Below are 21,553 nucleotides of genomic sequence, written 5' to 3' on the forward strand. Positions count from 1 at the left end.
GCCCGAGCTACTCGTACAATGGGTCCAACTCCTATACAGATGTCACAAAAGCCGTGTAAGCGGCAGCTGGGATATCAGAGGAGTTCAATATCACCGTCGGCGTACACCAGGGCTCTGCTCTCACCACTGCTGTTCATTCTGGTGATGGACACAATTACACACGACCTGCACACGCCCGCCCCATGGACGCTGCTCTCGCCGATGATGTGTTCCTGGCCAACCTGCGCAAGGCTGAACTTGAGCACCTAGTCCAACAGTGGCACGACCGCCTCGAGCAGTTCGGGCTCGGTTGAACCTAAAGAAGTCCGAATACCTGACCACTGACAACGAAGCGACAGGTTCCATCCACGTGAACGGGCAGGAGCTACCGCGCGCCTCCACCTTCAAGTACCTGGGAACTACTCTTGGGGAAGAAGGCCTACTACAAACTGAGGTGGCAGCCAGGATCAACGCAGCGTGGGGCAAATGGAAGTCCGTCACGGGCATCCTCTGTGACAAGAAGATGCCGATGCGCCTGAAGGCGAAAATCTATAACTCTGTGGTGCGCCCGTGGCCATATACGGCGCAGAGTGCTGGCCGACGACCAAAGAAGTCGAAAGCAGACTCCAGACAATGGAGATGCGAATGCTCCGATGGTCAGTAGGCCTCACCCTACTTGATCGCGTCAGGAATGAAGAAGTGCGCAGACGGTTCAACGTCGTGCCCATCCCCACGGTCATGAGGCAGTCCCGGCTACGATGGTTCGGCCATGTGAGTCGCGCCAAGGAAGAATCCATCATCAAATCTGTGATGAAGGTGATTGTCGGAGGAGCGAGACCGCGTGGTAGACCTAAGCAACGCTGGATGGACACGATCAAGGCCGATCTAGAGATCGCGAAGGCAGACCCGACATACGTGGCAGACAGAGAGGCGTGGAAGCAGTACTCAAGGACATTAGCGGACCTCGCCAGAGCGCGAGACAAACGCTGAAGAAAAAGAAGAAGAAGAAGAAGAGGAGACTTCCAACTTTTCCGATTCTATGATTCTTTGAGTATTTTTCCAGATAGAACAACCAGCTTTTCTTTGTTGTTAGTTGCGAAGTCGTGTCCGACCCATGAAGAGCCCATGGACAATGTTCCTCCAGGCCTTCCTGTCCTGTACCATCCTCCAGAGTCCATTTAAGCTCATGCCTACAGCTTCAGTGGCTCCATCCATCCACCTCATTCTCCAGTTTTCCTTAGCTCCTGTTAAATTCATCCATAAAAACTATACAGTCAAGGCAATATCATTTCATCCTGATAGTCATTCCTCACTGAGCTTGGGGGGAAAAATGCTGTTTTCAGGAGCAGCAGAATTGACCAAATGGACATCCAAGTTTCTTTTTTTTTTTCCCTGCAGGATTTGTTAATTTTTTCCTGCTTTGCCACAGAATATTTTCTTGCAGCAGCCCCAGCATTGGATTAAAATCTCACGGAGGAGAGGAACGGAGGGGGAAACACAGGTAGGAATAATTTTTATAGCTGTTTGCATGGCCCATTAGAAAAATGTCTTTCCCCCCAGCCCCAACCCCTTTCCTGCTTAGCTTTTAATTGCAGTGTCATAGTAACAGAAAAGGAGCACACTCAATTCTTCATGGACGAATAAGCACATTCAATAAAAAAGATTTAACAGAGTCAGTCAAACACCGGTTTAAACATTTTCTGCATAGCAGACCACAAAATGACATTTGTTTTACCAATAGATCCTCTACATTGGAAACAAACAGAAAAGCCCAGCATTGTACCGGCATATTCGACAGCATGAGTGAAAAATGTTCTTATATTTCTCAGAACAAGCCTTTTTGTCAATTACAATAGCCTACACCTATTCAAGAAGGAGCAAGATTACACTGGAAAAAAAAAAAACAACCAGCCCTTTGCAGTCATTCAATTACCATACAGTTGCTTTCTTTCCTATCTTTATCTTTTGGATGAATTTGTAATCTAGGGGTAGTCTTTGAACAAACAAGTGCAATGAATGAATAGGTGTGGAATAATGAACAACGTGTAACAATAAAACGTGCAAAATTGGATTTAGCATTTTGGTTCTTTTTAATTCTTTCCTCACATCCCTCAAATGCTTCTCTCTTTATAAGTGATTTTTGCGTTATTGTATGCCAATTGCTTTACATAAAATACAGTTTCACGGAGGGATTTGGGAATTCAGGAAGCATGTTTTTGTTGCATGTTTAAGTTAGAGACCCTACATACCCACTTCACCACCTGTTTCTGTTGCTCCACTCTGGGGGGAGATTTCAAAGTATTGCTAGCAGGACCACCAGATTCTGTAACAGTTTTGTTCCCTATGCCATCCATCTGGTAAACTCACAAGATGCATCTTTCTCGCCATGTACATGTATACATCCAGACTAGACTGTGTTGTTCCTCTGTGTCATATAATATATGTGGGTAAATGCATAATTTTGTATTTATTTATTTATTTTGCCATGTTTGTGTAGTGTATATTGGAGATGGTGATCCTTTGAGAGCTCTATGCAATGAAATTTCATTTTAATGTATGCCAGTTAGCGTACATTCAAAGTGACAATAAAGTTATTCTAAAACTAAGTTATTCTAATTTGATCCATTGATAAATGTCTGTTCAGTATTGTTGCTATCAAAATGGTAACCCTCAGCCTTACTTCATGTCTCTAATAAGTATTTTTGTCTCCATCTCATTAACAGAGTTATGCAGTAATTCTACAACTACAGTCACTAAACAAATCATGGCACGTCAAAGACTACTTGTACAGCTGTGTGAATTCAGGACTAGATTCATAAACAAACAAGCCGGAATTAAATAAATGACATTATGGCTTAGCGTGGAGTGGGAACTAGCTTTGTGTGTGATCTGAAAGGACCCCAGGAAATTGTGAGGGCGGTTAATGGTGTCCTTTCCCCGCTTCTTAATAAACTGATAGCAAAAACTGGGCAGTACTGCGTCCTCCCAGTCACCTTATTCACACATTACTATTCTATACCATCTTTTCAGCACCAAGTCGGCGTGTGTGTTTTTTAATGACATTCGTTTCAGAAATGGGAAGGAAGGAAGCCATGGATAGCAAATGGAATTGCCTGAGAAATGCAGACGTTCCTTCAACGGGGATGAAACAGCCGAGCTGTAAATCATGACTTGTGAACAGGGGGGATAATTCACCAACCTTGATTTATAAGTGCAAGTGTTATTGCTCTATTAATAAGTATCACTCCGCTATGTTATTGCATCTGCACCAACAGATTGAAATATTTAGAAGGGTCCAAATTGGCTAGACCGTACTGACAGGAATTGGAAAATTCTCCCAAGTTGGGTGGCTTTTGTGCTTTTTTACTTTGAAAACCTGGAGAATTTTGCTTTGCAGTTTCTTGCAAAAGAGAAGAGAATGTTGGCAAAATATTTACATTTTGAAGCATAGCATTTTAATTTACGATGCGGGTGAGGAGGCCGAGGGGCATTTTTGAAAGTTTCTTTCTTTCCCAATCTGTTACACATACAGTATATGGTTATTGCACAACATATAAAAACAGCACTGCCATCCCAACTATTTTTTTTTAACCATTTTCTCTCGATACTCCTGAAAGTGAACAAAAGTATTCACATCAGTTTCCTTTGGATAAATCCATAAGGAAAGGAAACTATTATTCTGAACCAGGAGTGGGCTGCTCCAGTTCGCATCGGTTCGGACGAACTGGATGTTAATTTTACATCTGGTAGTTGCAACAACTAGATGGCTCCTCCTGCCCCTCCCAGGAGTCTCCACAGGCCTGTTTTGGATCCCAGGTAAGTGTAGAGTCTGCATGGAGGCTCAGGGGGGAGGGCAAAAAATACAGGCCTCCTGGAGGCTCCGGAAAGCCAGAAAAGGGCCTGTTTCTGGCCTCCAGAGAGCCTCTGGAGCCCAGGGAGGGGGGAAACGGACCTCCTGGAGGCTCAAGGAAAGCCTCTGGAGCCCCAGGAGGGTGAAAAATGGGCCTCCTGGAATTTCAAAAAGACCGGAAATGGGCCTGTTTCCGGCATCCAGAGAGGCTCCAGAGCCTGGGGAGACCATTTTTGCTCTCCCGGAGGCTTGAGAAAACCCTCCGGAGCCTGGGGAGGGTGAAAATGCCCCCCCTCACCATGGTGCAGGTGTCAGCTTTGGAAGCCATACTGAGATCAGATGCACCCAGGCTGCCACATTTTGAGCCTGGGAAAGTTGGAGGGGATAATTTCTTGGAGTATATCTAGTTAGACATAATAACATTTTTTTTCTAATTCAAGGTCAGGCTGTGTTGCGCATAAGTGAGAGGAAGTCTCAAGTTGGGACGGATGGTGATTGGGCCATGTGATGCGATGATGGGCGCAGGGGATGGATTTTGTAGTTTTTACTTATTGCCAGGAAACGCGGAACTTTCGGGTTTCCCCAGTTGTGCCAGTTACTATCCAAAATAAAAGGAACTTTTAAGAAGATTTGGAGTAATTGGTTGGAGTGGAGGTTTGCTGGAACACTGATATTATCCTGAATCTTAATGCTGACAGCAGGAGGCCGACTAGGCAATCCCCTCCATGGTCACGCCCACCCAGTAACCGAGCAGAGAACCGATTGCTAAATTTTTTGAAGCAGTGGTTGGATTCAAAATTTTTACTACCAGTTCTCTTTTCACTCTCTTAATTCTATTTTTTTTTATTTCATCTTAATTTAAATCATTATACTTGTATCTTTTGTCCGTTCTTTCCCAATTATCTATTTATCTCTTCTCTTTAACACAAAAGAGTGTGAAAAGAGGGAAGAAGTTATATAGGAAATATAGAATGGTAAATAAGATAAGTAATGGTATACAAGGTGAGCATGAATTTGATTTAGGTCTGTATCAAAAGATGTAACCCGGGGCTAAGCCACTTTCCAAAAAGAAGTTTTATGTTTCTATGTTTTGTGTTTTGTGTGTTCATGTTTGATTGAGAATTAATAAAACCTTGGAGGAATGTTAGAAGAGAATAGTGAAACTATAAACAAGTCAGATGAAAATATAAGTATAATGAATAAAAACATATAAAATAGATAAATATAGAAAAGAAATATAATTGAATAAAAGCAAAGGGAGAAATAATGAGAAATTTGAAAAAGATATGCATGTGTTTATATGGAAATGTGATAATTTAGAACTATGCTGTATAAAACAATGTTTTATTTGTCTTGTTAAAATTTACAAGTAGCTTTCAGAAAAGAGGTTTTATGTTCTTATGTTTTATGTTTTGTTTGTCTTTAAAAACTAATAAAATTTGTTTTAAAAAAATTTTTTTTACTACCAGTTCTGTGAGCGTGGCTTGTTGGGCGTGGCTTGTTGGGCATGGCAGGGGAAGAACACTGCAAAATCCCATTCCCTCCCCACCCCACTAACCTGCTTTCCAGCTCCATTCTCCTGTGCAGGGCAACCAAAGAAGACCCAGCCAATCAGCTGGGACTCGGGAGGCAGAGAATAGATGAGGTTGGCAGGGCCAGTCAGAGGTGGGATTTGCCGGTTCTCCAAACTACTCAAAATTTCTGCTACTGAACCTGCTGAATACCACCTCTGTTCTGAACCCTGTGTTGCAAACTCCATCGGAAAATACATACTACTAGAAAGGTTTGAAGGAGATCCATACAGGCAAGAAAAGTGATTTTTCTCTATTTTTAACTGCATAAAGGGAACCCGTAAGCATAAAGCTAGAAAGACATCAGCAGGGGTGAGTTTGTACAAGGAATCCTTTCTTGAACCACAGCTAATGGTTTTGTACAGCTAAGCCCAGCTGAAAATGCTAATTTGTCACACAGGCAGAACATGAATAGCATATCTGACATTCTTCTCTGCAAAATGTTGGTTGCGTTCCCCCCAGCTTGCTTAAATCATAATTTGCTTGCTTGCCCTCGATGGAGATTCTCAAGTCTTTGAGGTCATGGTTGTCCTAAAGGTGCTTTTTCAAAAGGCAACTGGATTTTCTTGTTTTTTTTTTTCCTCTTGAAAACGTTTCACTTCTCATCCAAGAAACTTCTTCGGTTCTTCTTCAGAATTGAAGAAGCTTTTTTAAAGATAAATCAGCAAAATGTTGGAAATGCCACCAGATACCTGGATCATATTATCATATGTGGTGGACATATCTAGAAGCCAAAAATTATTGGACAAAAATACATACACGGCTAGAAAAGATGATACAACAGCACATTGGCTTAAAAACATATTTTTGTTGGGGATTTTACCTGAAATTTATAGTAACGAGAATGTTTATTTGATTACTCATGTATTAACTGCAGCTAGAATTGTATTTGCACAAAACTGGAAAAGTGAAGAGATTCCTACTGATGAGAATGTTGATCAGGAAAATATTAGGATGTGCAGAAATGAATAGGTTAACACTTGCAATTAAAGAGAAGGAACAAACTGAATATTATATGATATGGGAATTACTCTATCGATAGTTAAGAGAATAAATATGAAAGTTAAAAACAAAGGAAGATTAGTGAAATATAGAAAATATGTTCCCCTTGGCTTCTAGGTGCTCACTAAGAAAGGATTTTTCAAAATGACCATCAGATCATTAGTATTTCTTATACAGCAATTAACACGCTCTGATGCTAAGGAGTTCTACTCCCCCTCCCCACCTGAAAAGAACTCTGTTCCAACTGCCAGTTGCCTCACATTCAGTTCAAATTGGCAGACGGTCCACTCCTTCACTCAGGAGCAACCTGGGGCTCCTTACAGTACTAAACATTGGTACCTCACCAAAATGTCTATGCCTTCCACCTATGGAACTGCTTCTGGACTCAGGGTGGCGGGAGCGATATTCTCTTATGTGTTTCAATCACCCACCACCACTGAGCCAACGGTTGTGAACCGAATTTCTCCTGCATCGCCCGATCACAAAGTTTCGTTGTGAAGCACGGGTATCCAGCTTGGATGCATATGTTTCCAAGCAATTCCACGTATTCCTTCATCCTTAATAATACCTATACTACAGGGAGTCCTTGACTTATGTTCACAATTGGGACTAGAATTTCTGTTGTTAAGCAAGTCACTTGTTGCGAGTCATACATAATTTTACATTTTACTCTTTTGCAACAATTAAATGAATCACTACAGATGTTGCTTGTTGGGCGCTGGCTGGGAAGGTCACAATTGGTGATCTCATGACCATGGGACAACGCAATCCTCATCCACACATGCCCATTTGCCAAGCACCTGGATTTTGATCATGTGACCATGGGGCTGCTGGGATGGTCGTAAGTGCGAGCACCAGTTTGTAAGTCCCTTTTTCAGTGCCGTTGTAACTTTGAATAATCACTAAAGAAATGATTGTAAGGTGAAAACTGCTTATGTTTCATGTCCTGTTTTTATCCATTTCTATGGCTCACTAAACCTCACTATTTGAATCAGTTTATATTCTACATTCAATTGCCTGATATAAAATCCCTGAAATGAATATGATTTGCTTTGAAAAGAAATATCCATAGTCTTGCAGCCTGAACAAATGGATTTTGCAGGAGCCACTTGCTGTCCATTATCCTTGAGACCTCTGTGTCCATTAAAAACCAGATCTAAAAACACAGACAGAAATCAGTCAGAAAATGTTATTTTTGGAGAACCCCTTCCTTCCTTCCTTCCTTCCTTCCTTCCTTCCTTCCTTCCTTCCTTCCTTCCTTCCTTCTTCCTTCATGCCAACCTTTCTCTCTCTTCCACTTCCTTCCTCTTCTTTCTAGTTCTTCCTTTCTTTCATTATCTTCCTTTCTTCCTTCCTTCCACCTTTCATCCACATTTCTTGCCAACCTTTCTCTCCCTTCCACTTCCTTCTTTCCTTTCTTCCTTCCCATTGTCTTTCTTTCTTTCTTTCTTTCTTTCTTTCTTTCTTTCTTTCTTTCTTTCTTTCTTTCTTTCTTTCCAAAACTAGTTTAAAGACGACAGCTGCATGTTGAAAAGTTTAGGAACTTAAGAATGCAGGTGAATGCCTCAAGCACGCTGACACGAGAGAAAGATTAAAGTGACATTGGGATTCTTTCCTTTTTTCAAAGGCGTACAAAAAAATCATAATAATTATGATGATTATCTTTGACGACATTGTCAATTATAATCATCTGCAAATAATTCACTCCCTTTGCTTTGGCACAAACTTAAGATGTTGCTTTTTTTTTTCTGAAGAGGGCTGTGTTTGCGTTAAGCATTTGCCCTCTGCTCTTTTTGGGGAAAGGGGGCTGTTATTGCTGTGCTGTAAAGTTTAGTCAGTTCCCTCAGTCTACAAGCATGTTTATCAGTGGTGGGATTCAGGTTTTTTTACTACTGGTTCTTTGGGCGTGGCTTGTTGGGCGTGGCATTACTTGGTGAGCATGGCTTGGTGGGCGTGGCAGGGGAAGGTCACTGCAAAATCCTCATTCCCTCCCCACCCCACTAACCTGCTTTCCAGCTCCATTCTCCTGTGCAGGGCAACCAAAGAAGACCCAGCCGATCAGCTGGGACTCAATGGGAGGCAGAGAAGAGATGGGGGCGGGGCCAGTCAGAGGTGGTATGTGCCCGTTCTCCGAACTACTCCAAAATTGTGCTCAATTGTGGTCGTACATGGAGGGCTATCTGTATGGATGTTTGCTCAGCAGCAAACTCCTTTAAATTTGGCAAGTTGGGGGGTTGGACTAGATGACCTACCAGGTCCCTTCCAACTCTGATTATCTGTTATCTGTTTTTCTAGATAAACATCAGAGGTGGTCTTCAGCAGGTTCTGACCAGTTCTGGAAAACCGGTAGCGGAAATTTTGAGTAGTTCGGAGAACCAGCAAATCCCACCTCTGAGTGGCCCCACCCACATCTATTCTCTGCTTCCCATTGATCCCAGCTGATCAGCTGGGTCTTCTTTTGTTGCCCTGCACAGGAGAACAGAGCTGGAAATCAGGTTAATGGGGTGGGGTGGGGTGGGGATTTTGCGGTAACCTTCCCTTGCCACACCCACCAAGCCACACCCAGAGAACCGGTAATAAAAAAATTTTTGAATCCCACCACTGATCCTTCCTCTGGAGTCAGGTGAGAATGGAGATTTTGCAGTATCCTTCCCTCTGCCAGGCCTACCCATAGAACCGGTAGTAAAAAAAAAAAGAATCCCACCACCGCTGCCCCAATGCAAATAGTCACCTTCTGGTCCATTCACAAGGAAGCCCATTAGAAAGAAAAGAAGAAAATATTTCCCATCGTGCATTGAGGCAAACAATGACTTTAAATTATAACCATTCACCTGCTGAAGTTGTTGGGATCACTTTCCTTTTCATGTCAGCCAGTCTGTTTATTACGTTTTAAGGCCAGGAGAAGGAACGTGTCCATGAGTGCTCTGTAAGTACTTATAAATCTACCTGAAGAGACAGTAAATAAAAAGTAAGACAAAATTAAAAGACACCTGTAAATCAAGCTGACTAGAATCCTTGAGTGAAATACAAAAGGAGTTATCTATATCTAGGTTATAAGGTAGCATCTAAAAATTAAACAAAACACAATAACCTCTAAAATTTAATAATAATAATAATAATAATAATAGTCAAAATAAAAATAAAAATAAAAATAATAATGGTATGTAAGATTTACATAAAGTGCGATCATATATAAAATATATATACAAGGAGCTGCTGATCCAGTTCTACAGAGGAATTATTGAGTCTATCATCTGCACCTCTATAACTGTCTGGTTTGGTTCTGCAACCCTACAGGACAGACACAGACTTCAAAGAGTAATTAGGACTGCAGAAAAAAAAACAATTACTACCAACCTGCCTTCAATCAAGGACCTATAGCCAAGTTGGAGGTATTAAATGGACTTTACCTACTTTTGTGACTTTGTTGCTTTTGTGCCACGCCCCGGGTCATCACAATTAGCCTGCAATACTGCATTCTAAGCATTATGCCACCACGGCTCTTCTGTTGTAGATTGAGGACAACCTGTATTTGCTAGTAAAAGTGGCCTAGCCTGGGTACATTGTCTAAACAGATAAATAGGACTTGAATTGGAGAATACAGACAACTGTGGTTTATTCACACACATCAAGGTTTAACAGATCATGCATTAACATGATGACCATACTACTCATCAGAGTCTTTCTTTTATCAGAAGCAATATTGAAGAAGTGGCTGAGTTTGAACTAAAAATCAGTTCCCAATACGTGTGATTGCATTTCATTTCATGCCTCGTGAACTTTATGCAAGAAACCATGGTTTTGTGCAACGGGAGAATCAAATGTATTTATTTATTTATTTATTTATTTAGTCAAATGCTTACAATATAATAGAAATAAGAATAAACATAAGTATAAATACATGAAATAGGTGCAAATAATTGAGGACAGGCATGGTAGGCATGATTGTGCGCTTATGGACGTCACTTATAGACCTCTTAGGAATGGGGTGAGGTCAATAGTGGATAGTTTGAGGGTAAAAGATTGGGGGTTTGAGCAGATGACAACAGAATCAGGTAGTGAGTTCCAGGTATTGACCACTCTGTTGCTGAAATCATACTTCCTGCAATCAACTTTGAAGTGGTTTACATTTGGTTTATATCTGCTGTGTGCTTTTGTGTTGTTGTGGTTAAAGCTGAAATATTCATTAACTGGTAAGACATAGAAACTGATAATTTTATGTACTATGTGTTACGAACTAAATAAACTCATTCATCAAAAACTATATTAACTTACTTCAGCAGCAGGCTTGTAAGCCTGCACTTCTGATTGGCCCGCAGATAAGCTAATCGTGATTGGCCGATTCGGGCTGACCTGATTGGCTGAAAACGGGCCGTTGCCGACTGGACGCTTTTAGAGCGGTTACTTCAATTGCATTGGTTGTTGTGACAGCAGCCAGCTCTATAAAGAGCTGCTGCTGCCCTTGTTGTTGCTCTGTTCTGAAGTCACTATTAAAGTGTTGAGTTGAGTCACTATCGATGCCTCGTCTCCGTTATTACGCCCACTCCTCCAGATCTAACACTATGCTTAAGGCCAATCTTCGCTGGCGTAGTTCAAGGTTGTCTAAGCCTAGAATCTCAAGTCTGGTGGTGTAGAATATTTTGTTGCAGAGTGTAGTACTCTTCTTGTAAAATACTTCTGGACTCACTGTATTAATGTCTGATATATAGTAAGGATTCCAAACAGCGGAGCTGTATTCCAGTATTGGACTAGCAAAGGTTTTGTATGCCCTAGTTTGCAAATCAGTATTACCGGAAGATTAGATTTACAACTCTGATTGGAGGATTATATTCAATTTACAATTCAAATTGGAGAATTATACAATGAAGCTTCCTACTTCACCCTCTTCAGATTTTTGTTTTATAATTCCAGGAGTTCTTGTTAGCTTGCAACAACGATTGCTGCACAAATGAACGCACGGAGTAAATGAATACAGACATGTGCTACACCCCATTTCTCTTGCTCAGTGTTGTCTGCCGTGGCAGAATGCTGACAAAACAATTCTTCCTTTGCACAAATGTCAGGAAACTGTGTGCAGCTCTGGAGAGCTGAGTTTTGTCTAGCCTCTGAAGTGGAAAGCTGGCATGGCTTTCTCACATCACTAGGTGGCAGGAGTTTCGGATCAGGGTTTGTGGCTTGTCCCTGTTTTTAGGGGTCTGGCAAAAGGGAGAGTAACAGCCAGAGGGAATATGCTCAGAGCACATGACAATTGCAGCGAGACAACTATAGGTTCAAACGTAGAAAATTTTGGCACTAACCACCAGGGAGGAACAGTTGGTGAGGATATTGAAACTTGCAGAGATGGTTAAATTGATTTTCTCGATTACAGAAAACATAATAGCTTCATTTCTGGCTGATTGGGAATGCTTTATAGATATTTTGCATGGAGTGGAAACAATGCACTTATAATTTATGGTATGGGGGGAATTGGAAGAAAATTGGACAATAGAAAAACATTGCTTTTTTTCTTTTTGTAATGGTAGAGTAAGAGATAATTTTGTAATTGAACCTGTTGTTTGCTGCAAAGGAAATCAGAAGCTTCTATTTTCTTTTTATTCTTTCTTTCTGCAGCTTTGCTTTCTTTTCTTGTACTTTTTATTCGTTTCTGTGAGTTCTTTGAAAAATTATTTTACTTTTAAATTTATATGCCCTCCGTCTGGCTATCCATAGCAAAACTTTTAATATGTGTTTGTGTGTACGTAACTGTTTGTTGCACAGAACACAGCTCTGTCCATTCAGCACATATTCATGTATTAAGGTTTCCCCTAACTAGTGTTAATCAAGTTTACACATTTTATGGGGTCACACAGCATCCCTCACTGCTAACAAGTGTTACTACTGTTTGCATATTAGGCTAAAATATGGTTGGGCAGTGGACAGTCGGTTGTGTTTTGTGAACCTGGCTTTTGGGGTTTCTCATGTAGAGTTATTGTTTATTAGAAACTGTAGATGGTTTGCAAGGAGTCCATAACCTTAAATTTTAAATTACCTAAAAACAAGAGCAAGAGCAACAATCCAGAACAAAACCTTCTCAAGATTGAGATCAAGATTGAGATTTGAATTAGTACATCCCTGAACTGTGTCAGATGCAAGGGGTCAGGACCACACGTTAAGTTCCAGTTAAGCCGATTTATTGCTATCCCTATTCACAAGAATCTACTCAACTAAATACCAAATTGGTACTAGATAAAAGTCAATGGAATTAAAGAGGAATCTGACTTCAACCGCTTGTGGGAACGAAACGATTCCAGGCTGATTCCTGTCTTGATGCCGCTCCCAGGCTCTGCTTGTCCTTCTCCTTCACACCGCCATTTATGGGGTGGGGAATTATGGCCACGATCAACCTTTTTGGTTTGGTGAACTCTCCTATGATTGGCTGCACTGTGAACCATTGGTGGATTTATTTATTAAACTATTATGTTGCCTGCCTCACTCTTTTGATTGACTCAGGGCGGCTTATAATAGGGTAAAACATAGCTGTACTTTTATGTTTAACAATTAAATCTATCTATCTATCATCTATCTATCTATCTATCTATCTATCTATCTATCTATCTACCTACCTACCTACCTACCTATCTATCTATCTGCGAAATACCACTCACACATCATCACAAAAACTCCGGAACCATAAAGCCTACAAACTTGAAATTTGGCACGTATGTTCCTCTTGGCTTCTAGGTGCTTACTAAGAAAGGATTTTTCAAAATGACCATTAGAGCATTCGTATTTTGTATATTATTATTAACACACTCTGATGCTAAGTCGTTGTTGTGGTTCGCTGGCAGCAGGTGTGGACAGCTGAAGTCTCAGAGAGCGAGGACTCAGATGAGGGGCCTGCGTATGATGCAGGGATGGGGCCAGGACCATCAGGGAGTGCTGCCTTTGGAGATTGTGGAGGCTGGCAGCAGTGATGAAGAGGTCCCCGAGGAGCCTGTGCCCAGTGCGTGCAGGGCAGGGCTGCTTGAAAGAAAGAGCAGCTGCAGCAGCATGGGCAACTCGGCAGTAAGGCTGCAAGGTAATGACCCCTCCCTTAAGGGATAAAAACCAGCCCGAGAGACTGGAGTTCTTTGCAGGAAGCAAAGAAATTCTTGCACTTCAAGCCTTGTGGAAGTTCGGACTATCCTGGTTTGTGTTTGAAAACTTTTGGTTTTGAATATTTCTTGACAACCAGCTCAAGGTTGACTCAGCCTTCCATCCTTCCAAGGTGGGTCAAATGAGGACCCTGATTGTTGGGAGCAAGAGGCTGGCTCTGTAAAACCGCTTAGAGAAGGTTGTAAAAGCACTGTAAAGTGATATATAAGTCTAAGTGCCATTGCTATTTTTTTCCTTCCTTCCTTCCTTCCTTCCTTCTTTCCTTCCACCCACCCATCCACCCACCCACCCATCCATGTTGTAACTTCAAATGGTCACTGCACGAATGGTTTTAAGTTTGAGGATTAATTAACCTGTACATTATTGTTTCTGGGGTGTGTAAAACTAGTCACTGGCTTAGGATGATGTGTGACTCCTTCTCTTGTTCAAGTTGATATTGGAATTTAAAAAAAAAAACATGGGCTCAGATCTCATCAGATGATCAGGATCTTTTTCAAGATTGCAGACGATGGTTGGCCTTCAGAAAGGTGGAATGTCAATCAGTGTTTCTTCACTTGTTTTGCATGCAAATCTTATTTTCTCTGGCTTCCCCAACCCCCTACTCCAACTTGTGCCTGATCAGCAGAGCTGCCAATCACAGGAACAAAGAAGCCATATACCTAATACTTAATAAGGAATATCACATCTTCGAGACATTAGAAACAGATGTCACTTTGTTTCTTCACCGCTGATGTATGTAGCAGAAATGACACTCTAATTAATTTAATGCAGTATAAAAGTACTGATTATTTATCACAGCTGACAATAAAATTAAGAAAACATTCAATTATAATCAGGAGTAATTCATTATTTATTGATTTTGCCTTATGCACATATTAATACAATGCATTTAATTACAGGAAAGGGTATCACCGCTCTGTTGAAAGTCAAGCCTCCGAAATCCATTTAATTAGGCTGCTGGGTTTTCATACCCTGTTTCTGCAGAGAGCTTTTATATATTAGCAATGCTATTAGGAGTTACCAAGTGTCCCATTCGATGTGCGTCCATGACACAAGGCTTCGGTGTGATTAATGTGACATTTTAAACAGAAGTCTAGAGCGTCTCTAAGGTTTAGACCCAGAGCTGTGACCTCTTCCAGGTAGCCCGAACCAGAATTTAAACAACAGGTAGTCCTCGACGTGCAACCATCACCGAGCCCAAAATTTCTGTTTTTAAGCGAAACGTTTCTCAAGTGAATTTTACCAACCGATCTTTCTTATCACAATGGTTCACTGCAGTTGTTAAGTTCATAAAACATTCCTATGCCTGTTTTAGTAGTTGCCATAGGGAAGGGGAGGGGGAGAAAGGAAATTTGGAAGAGCAGTTACATTCCAAGTCCATTGGTACATTCCAACTCTTTATCTTTAAAAGATTGTAACTAAAATACCAGAGTTTTTGCCCGCGAATGTATTTAATTGGAGAACATGATTGATGACACCCAGCCTGTGAACGTGCTCATCAATTGGAGAATCTGATTGATGAGACACCCAGGGGGAGGGGGGAAAGAGGATCACAGAGGACTTTAAATGACGTAGGCCAGAGTTGGCTTGCTGTCAAGATTCCAGCAATCGCCCTAATTAAATTATGATTCTCAAGCCAAACTTCAAAAAACTTCAAAGGATTCATTAGAGGCGACATACAGGGCAGTGCCAGTAGGTCGCCTCTAATGAATCCTTTGAACCTTTTTGAAGATTAGCTTGAGAATCATGATTTAATTAGGGCGATTGCTGGAATCCTGACATTAATAACACGGTTGTTAAGTGATTCTGGCTTCCCTCTTGTCTTTGCTTGTCAGAAGGTCGCAAAAGGGGATCACGACTCCAGGATATTACAACTGTCTGCTATGGCCTGTTGGCCACTGAAAGATTGTGCCCAAGGTCCTGTCGGCTGCCGAAAGATCTGCGCCCAAGATCTTTGGCTAAATTGGGACCAAATCTTCATCTTTTAAGGCTGAAACAAGAGGACATGAGATTGTATTTATGCATTTAGAGAACCCTGGTATCTCATGTTGTGGCCTGTCGACCTCCGACCCCTCCAGCAGCCGAATCAGAGGAGGAGGAGGAGGAGGAGGAGGTATGGGTCAACATCAGGGCAACCTGGGAGCGAGGGAAGAGGAATGGAGCCAGAGGAGAGAGAGAGGGAGAAGAGAGAGAGAGAGAGAGAGAGAGAGAGAGAGAGAGAGAGAGAGAGAGAGAGCGGAGCCTGGGCTATCCGTCAGCCCTCAGACGGAGAGTCAACAGCCCCCAGATCTGGAGGTGGCTGATGAAGAAGAGGAACAGCTGGGTCCAGTGCCTGACACACAGATGCGCAGAAGGCAGAGGAGAGGAGAGCAGTGGAAATCTATGGGCCGGTCCTAGGGAAGGAAGAGCCACCGCTGCTAGTGAGGTCCCACCCTAGCTCTGGGGATAAAAGGCAGGGGGCGGAGATGAATAGGTGTGACAGTTAACTATTCATTTTCTGGCCGGACGGACTTGTTAGCCTGTGAGCCAGCACTCCTAATAAAGGAATCTTTTGAGTTCAGCAGGTTTGTTGCGTTTGCGGAGCTGGGTCCGAACACCGTCGTAAAGACGAGTCTATTGCCAAGTGGCTGAATTTTGATCACGTGACTGTGGGACTTCTGCAACAGTCGTTAAGTGTGAAAACCAGTCATAAGCCACTTTGCTAAATGAACTTCTGTGAGTCGTGGACCACCTGTGGCACACCACACTGTCCTAAAACAGGAGAAATAATTTACTAAGGCTTATCGTTTTGAAATAGATGGCAATTCTCTTTCCCAAATTTTAAAAGAAGCCACACATTTTACTACGTTGCAAACTAAGTTTCCCCTGTGCCTGTTTTGTCCAGCCCTTCTCCAACGGCTGTGAAACAGTCGAATCTCCCTTGTTTATTTTCTCATATTTTATCTTCGCCTCGGATCTGTCCATCAGCTTTGATATGTAATGAGAATGCCCTGATATTTTCCCTGGTTGCCAAGACCGAGCAGTGGGGTTAAGAAGTTAGTTTTCTAAAGCTCAAACTGATAAATATTTTAGACTTTAGAATATATTGCTGAAAACCAAAAGGGAATTGCATGATGGATATACATATATATGTGTAATTTCTGAATTCAACCTTGCTTGCTATGGTATTTCCAAAATAACTTAATGAAGTATCAGCTTCTTTGATGAAATAAAAAAAAAAATAGGTTGTATTTGCACAACTTTACAGAATATAAAATAATGGAAGGGACCTTGGAGGTCTTCTAGTCCAACCCCATGCTCAACCATTGACTGTCAAGAAATTCCTTCTTAATTCTAGATTGGCTCTCTCTTTAATGATCTTCCAACCATTATTTTGTGTCCTGCTTCCCCTGTCCTGCAATGTGCAGTGTGAACCTTGATGCTTGTATCTGTTCTTCCCTTTTCTTTAAAGAACTGGATTATTATTATGAACTGTGACTAATCTAAAATATAGATTAAAACTTCATAACATAAATCTGGATCAATGGCAACAAATCTGGGACAGGAATAAAAAGATCACTCTAGCCACATCTTGTAAACGTAACTTATTTAAGATGTTCTACAGATGGCACCTCCTACCCACCAGATTAGCAAAAATGACTGGTTCCCAATCTCCGACATGCTGAAAATGCTTAAAAGAATGAGGTACTTACTATCATATGTGGTGGGAGTGCAAGAAAATGCAAGAACTTTGGCAAAAAAAAAAAAAATATGGAAATGGATAGAGGAAATGTTAAATTAAAAAATAAATTATACACTAGAAATGTTTTTACTTAGGAATAACAAATGAAAAGTTTAAAAAAGCAGATCTGTATTTAATTATACATATTATCACAGCCGTAAGACTATCAATTGCCCAAACATGGAAATTAAAAGAAATACTTAATGATGAAATAATTAAAAAAAATTCTATATTGCACTGAGTTAGATAGCTTAACATTAGAACTGAAGGAACGAGATTCTTCAGAATTCTATGAAATATGGAAGAAATTTTATAATTGGAGGGATATGAAAGGAAGTAAAAAAAAAATGTAAAATAGAAATCAAAGAAAGAGTTTATACTACAATAAAACACCTAAGATGGAAATTAATATGAAGAATTATAATGTAAAGATGTATATAGATGTGTGTGTGTGTTATATTGTTTGATGACATTCTGATTATAATAATGTAAAGACAGCTGATATATGTCAAAAGATCACCTTGTTCAAATGTTTTTAAACCTTAATTTTCAATAAAAAATTATTTTAAAAAAATAAAAATAAAATATAGATTAAAACCACTGTGGCTCAGCAATTTTAAGATGTGTGGTCTTCCAATTCCTGGAATTCTGGAACATCTTCAAATTCCAGAAATATTGGGAAGATACCTATGAGGTAGAAGAAGTAATCCCTTCCAAAATTAATAATTTCCAGGAAGTTTGTCAAATCTTTAATGTTAGTTATGGCTCATAGATACCATGTGACGCCTTCTTTGTTTCTCATTTTCTTATACCAAATTATTGTTGCTTTATATTTGATATCTCATGAACAGTTGTACACTTAATTTGTTTTTTTTTAAAAAAAGGATGTTGGGCTGTAAATAATCAAGATTATACAATCTGAAGAGAAACCCTCCCATAAAAGCCTCCGTAACAGACACAGTCAAATCTCCCACTCACTTCTGGGCAAATCTGCTAATAAGAAGCAAAGAGCTAAAGAACTTGTCAAAAAGCTACAGCTCTCTAAGAATAGCTGCCTTCTGATAAAGCCAAGAGAGAGGAATTTACAAATGTTAAAAGACTCCTTGGAAGCCAGCAAAGTACCCAAATTAAATCGTTGGTTGCAAATGTAACAGATTGTTCTCAGAATCTGTACGAACAGACTTAACGTTGGATGTTGGAACACCAGGAGCACAATCCTATCTTCCTTAGGTAAATGATCATTTTTAAGAATTGAAGCCTTGTGAATTCAACAGAACTGTCATAGATGACAGGGGAGACAGGATAGCAGTCTTCCAATATTTGAGGGGCTGCCACAGAGAGGAGGAAGGGGTCAAGTTGTTTTCTAAAGTACCTGAAGGCCAGACAAGGAATAATGGATGGAAACTGAACAAGGAGAGATTCAACCTGAAAATAAGGACACATTTTCTGACAGCGAGACCAGCAATCAACAAGGTCCTTTCCAACTCTTAATCTGTTAAATTCAGTTTTTTGGGGGTGCACTAAACGATCGTGTAGGCTAAACTCACTTCATATGTAACTGGCTAGTTCAGTGTTATTTATGCAAACCCAGTCAACTTTTTGTACAGTATAAAAAAAGATTGACACATTCAAGCCATTTATCTTTTCAACAGCCCTGAAGATTCAGTTCTCAGATTTTTGACAGAAAAATCAAGGCCTGGACCACCCAAATTTCTAATTGAGAGAATTAGCCCCCATTTTTTTTTAAACATCCTGTCCACTTTTAAGGGTTGAATCTTTAATTCTAAACAAGACCCGTGCAAAGATCTTCAGACAGGAAATATAAAACCTAATTTATAGGTTTTGCCCTGTTGTTATTTTCCTTCCTTCCTTCCCTTTCAAGGAATTTTGTTCCTCTCCTCAGACTATCAAATTCCTTGCTCTTGGGATCTCTCCCCCCCCTTCCTCTGCCCTGACTTTAATGCTTTCCATAAGCTAAATAGATTTCTAAATAAGGATGAGTTTTTGCAAGGCCAATGGAAGCCTTGAGCATCAATTCCTTTTCGTGTCAAGAGTGGCATGAAGCAATATAAAATCATAAAGGCTGTATAAAAACAGTAGCCTTGAGAAGCAACTATCCGTGGAAAAAGAGAACCGCACTTCTCCATGCTCAGGAAATGCTCAAGGTTTGTAAATTAATGCCCAGCTCACCTGTTCGTAGAGCAGCCACCCACCCCAAACTTTTGGGTGCCAGGGACCGGTTCCGTGGAGAGAGATTTTTCCCGTGGCCCAGAGGGAGCGTGGTTTTGCATGCTGACTGCATCCTACGGATGGGGCATCTCTTGTTTGCACGGCCCGGTTTCTGGCATGCCGTGGCCCCGTGCCGGTCCATGGACCTAGGGCTGGGGACCAGTGGTGGGATTCCAAATGTCTTCCTACCGGTTCTATGAAAGCATGCTTTGCGCGCGCACGTAACAATCAAAAACCACCCTCTGTCGGCACTGGTAGGCTGAGCTGCTGTTTAGCTCAGCTGAGGCACAGTAATCCGCTCTGCCACTAAAAAACAAGAGAATATAGGACGGGATAGGGTGGGATTGATTTTTTTTTTTTTACTACTGGTACTGTGGGCATGGCTTGGTGGGCATGGCAGGGGGAGGATATCGTAAAATCTCCAGTCAGAGGTGGTATTTGCCGATTCTCTGAACTACTCAACATTTCCACTACCGGTTCTCCAGAACTGGTCAGAACCTGCTGAATACCACCTCTGCTGTTGAGCCTGCATGGATTGCTTTTATTTTGCTTTTTCCCCAATTGATATATGTGGTTGCATGCCAGTGGTGGGATTAAAAAAAAATGTACTACTGGTTCTGTGGGCAAAGTTTGGTGGGTGTGGTGTGGCTTGGTGTGCGTGGTTTGGTAGGTGTGGCAGGGGAAGGATACTGTAGAATCCCATTCCCACCCCACTCCTGGGGGAAGGTTACTGCAAAATCCCCCTTCCCTCCCCACCCCACTAACCTGCTTTCCAGCTCCGTACTCCTAGGCAGGGCAACCAAAGAAGACCCAGAAGATCACCTGGGACTCAATGGGAGGCAGAGAAGAGATGCGGTTGGTGGGGCCAGTCGGAAGTGGGATTTGCCGGTTCTCCGAACTACTCAAAATTTCCGCAACCGGTGCGCTAGAACCGGTTTGAACCGACTGAATACCACCTCTGTTGGGGACCTCTGTCATAGAGAACCTGACACCTTACCTGGTGGAATCAGTTTGTAATTCTGCATAGAAAAAGGCAATGGAGACGGGTTACACAAAGAACACAGGTTTAAAATCATAGGTGTGCTTTCCAACTCTTTCAGGTAAGACCGTGTTTAGAGGCAGCTGATCTCTGACTCACAATTGCAATTGCTGCGAGAGGCTGGCTACCTTCATCTTGGAATATCTGATGCAAGCATTCCAGTTGATACAGGGGTGAATTCAGTCCGCCTGTAGCTGGACCGGCAAGGCTGTGATTGTAGTCCTGCCATCGGTCTATTCTCACTACAGATTAGCCAACTGTAATTGGGCTTCACTCTTGTAAACCACTTAGGGAGAACGTTTTTAAAAAACGGATTTAAGTTGGTGCAAATAATGTACCGTGTAACCGTATGATTGAAACGCCCTCTGTAGTTTAGTTCTTCATTTGGGCTACACAAGTTCACAGCAGGCAGTTACACAGCTCAAAGCGTGGGAATCCCTGTAATAGAGAGATTGAAAATTGATAGGATAGGATAGAAAATAGAATAGAAAATAGAATAGAATATAGAATAGAATATAGAAAATAGAACTGAGTATAGAAAATAAAATATAATTAATAAAATAGAATAGAATAGGAATAAAATGAATAGAGTAGAATATGGAGAATGGGATAGAATAGAATAAGAATAGAATGCAGAATAAAATAGAATAGAAAATAGAATAGAATTAATTAAATAGAATAGGGTAGGGTAGAATAGACTATAAATAAAAAGAATAGAATAGAGTAGAATATGAATATGAATGGAATAAGAATAGAATGCAAAATAATAGAATGCAGAATAGAATATAGAGTAGAAAATAGATTATAGAATAGAAAATAGAACAGAAAATAGAATAGAAAATATAGAATTAGTAAAATAGAATAGAATAGGGTAGGATAGAATAGGAATAAAAAGAATAGAATAGAGTAACATAGAATATGAATTAGGAATAGAATATAATACAGAGAAGGGAATAAGAATAGAATAGAATAGAATGAGAATGGAATGGAATAGAATAGAATATTGGAATGAAGAATAGAACAGAAAT

General features: G+C 40.9%; 1 long non-coding RNA gene across 1 annotated transcript; it reads right to left on the bottom strand.

Annotated features, from left to right (window-relative positions):
- Positions 1-1,030: 1,030 nt before the first annotated feature.
- Positions 1,031-19,675, bottom strand: LOC148129752 (uncharacterized). Its single transcript, XR_015750717.1, has 3 exons — positions 19,448-19,675; positions 9,234-9,348; positions 1,031-1,223 (listed from the first exon to the last, which is right to left on the bottom strand). It is a non-coding gene; the product is annotated as an uncharacterized LOC148129752 (long non-coding RNA).
- Between the last annotated feature and the right edge of the window lie 1,878 nt (positions 19,676-21,553).

The sequence above is a fragment of the Notechis scutatus genome, chromosome 10 (genome assembly GCF_049901735.1).
Source record: "Notechis scutatus isolate UNSWTSFEM ecotype Mainland chromosome 10, rNotScu1.2, whole genome shotgun sequence".
Classification (NCBI taxonomy): Eukaryota; Metazoa; Chordata; class Lepidosauria; order Squamata; family Elapidae; genus Notechis; species Notechis scutatus.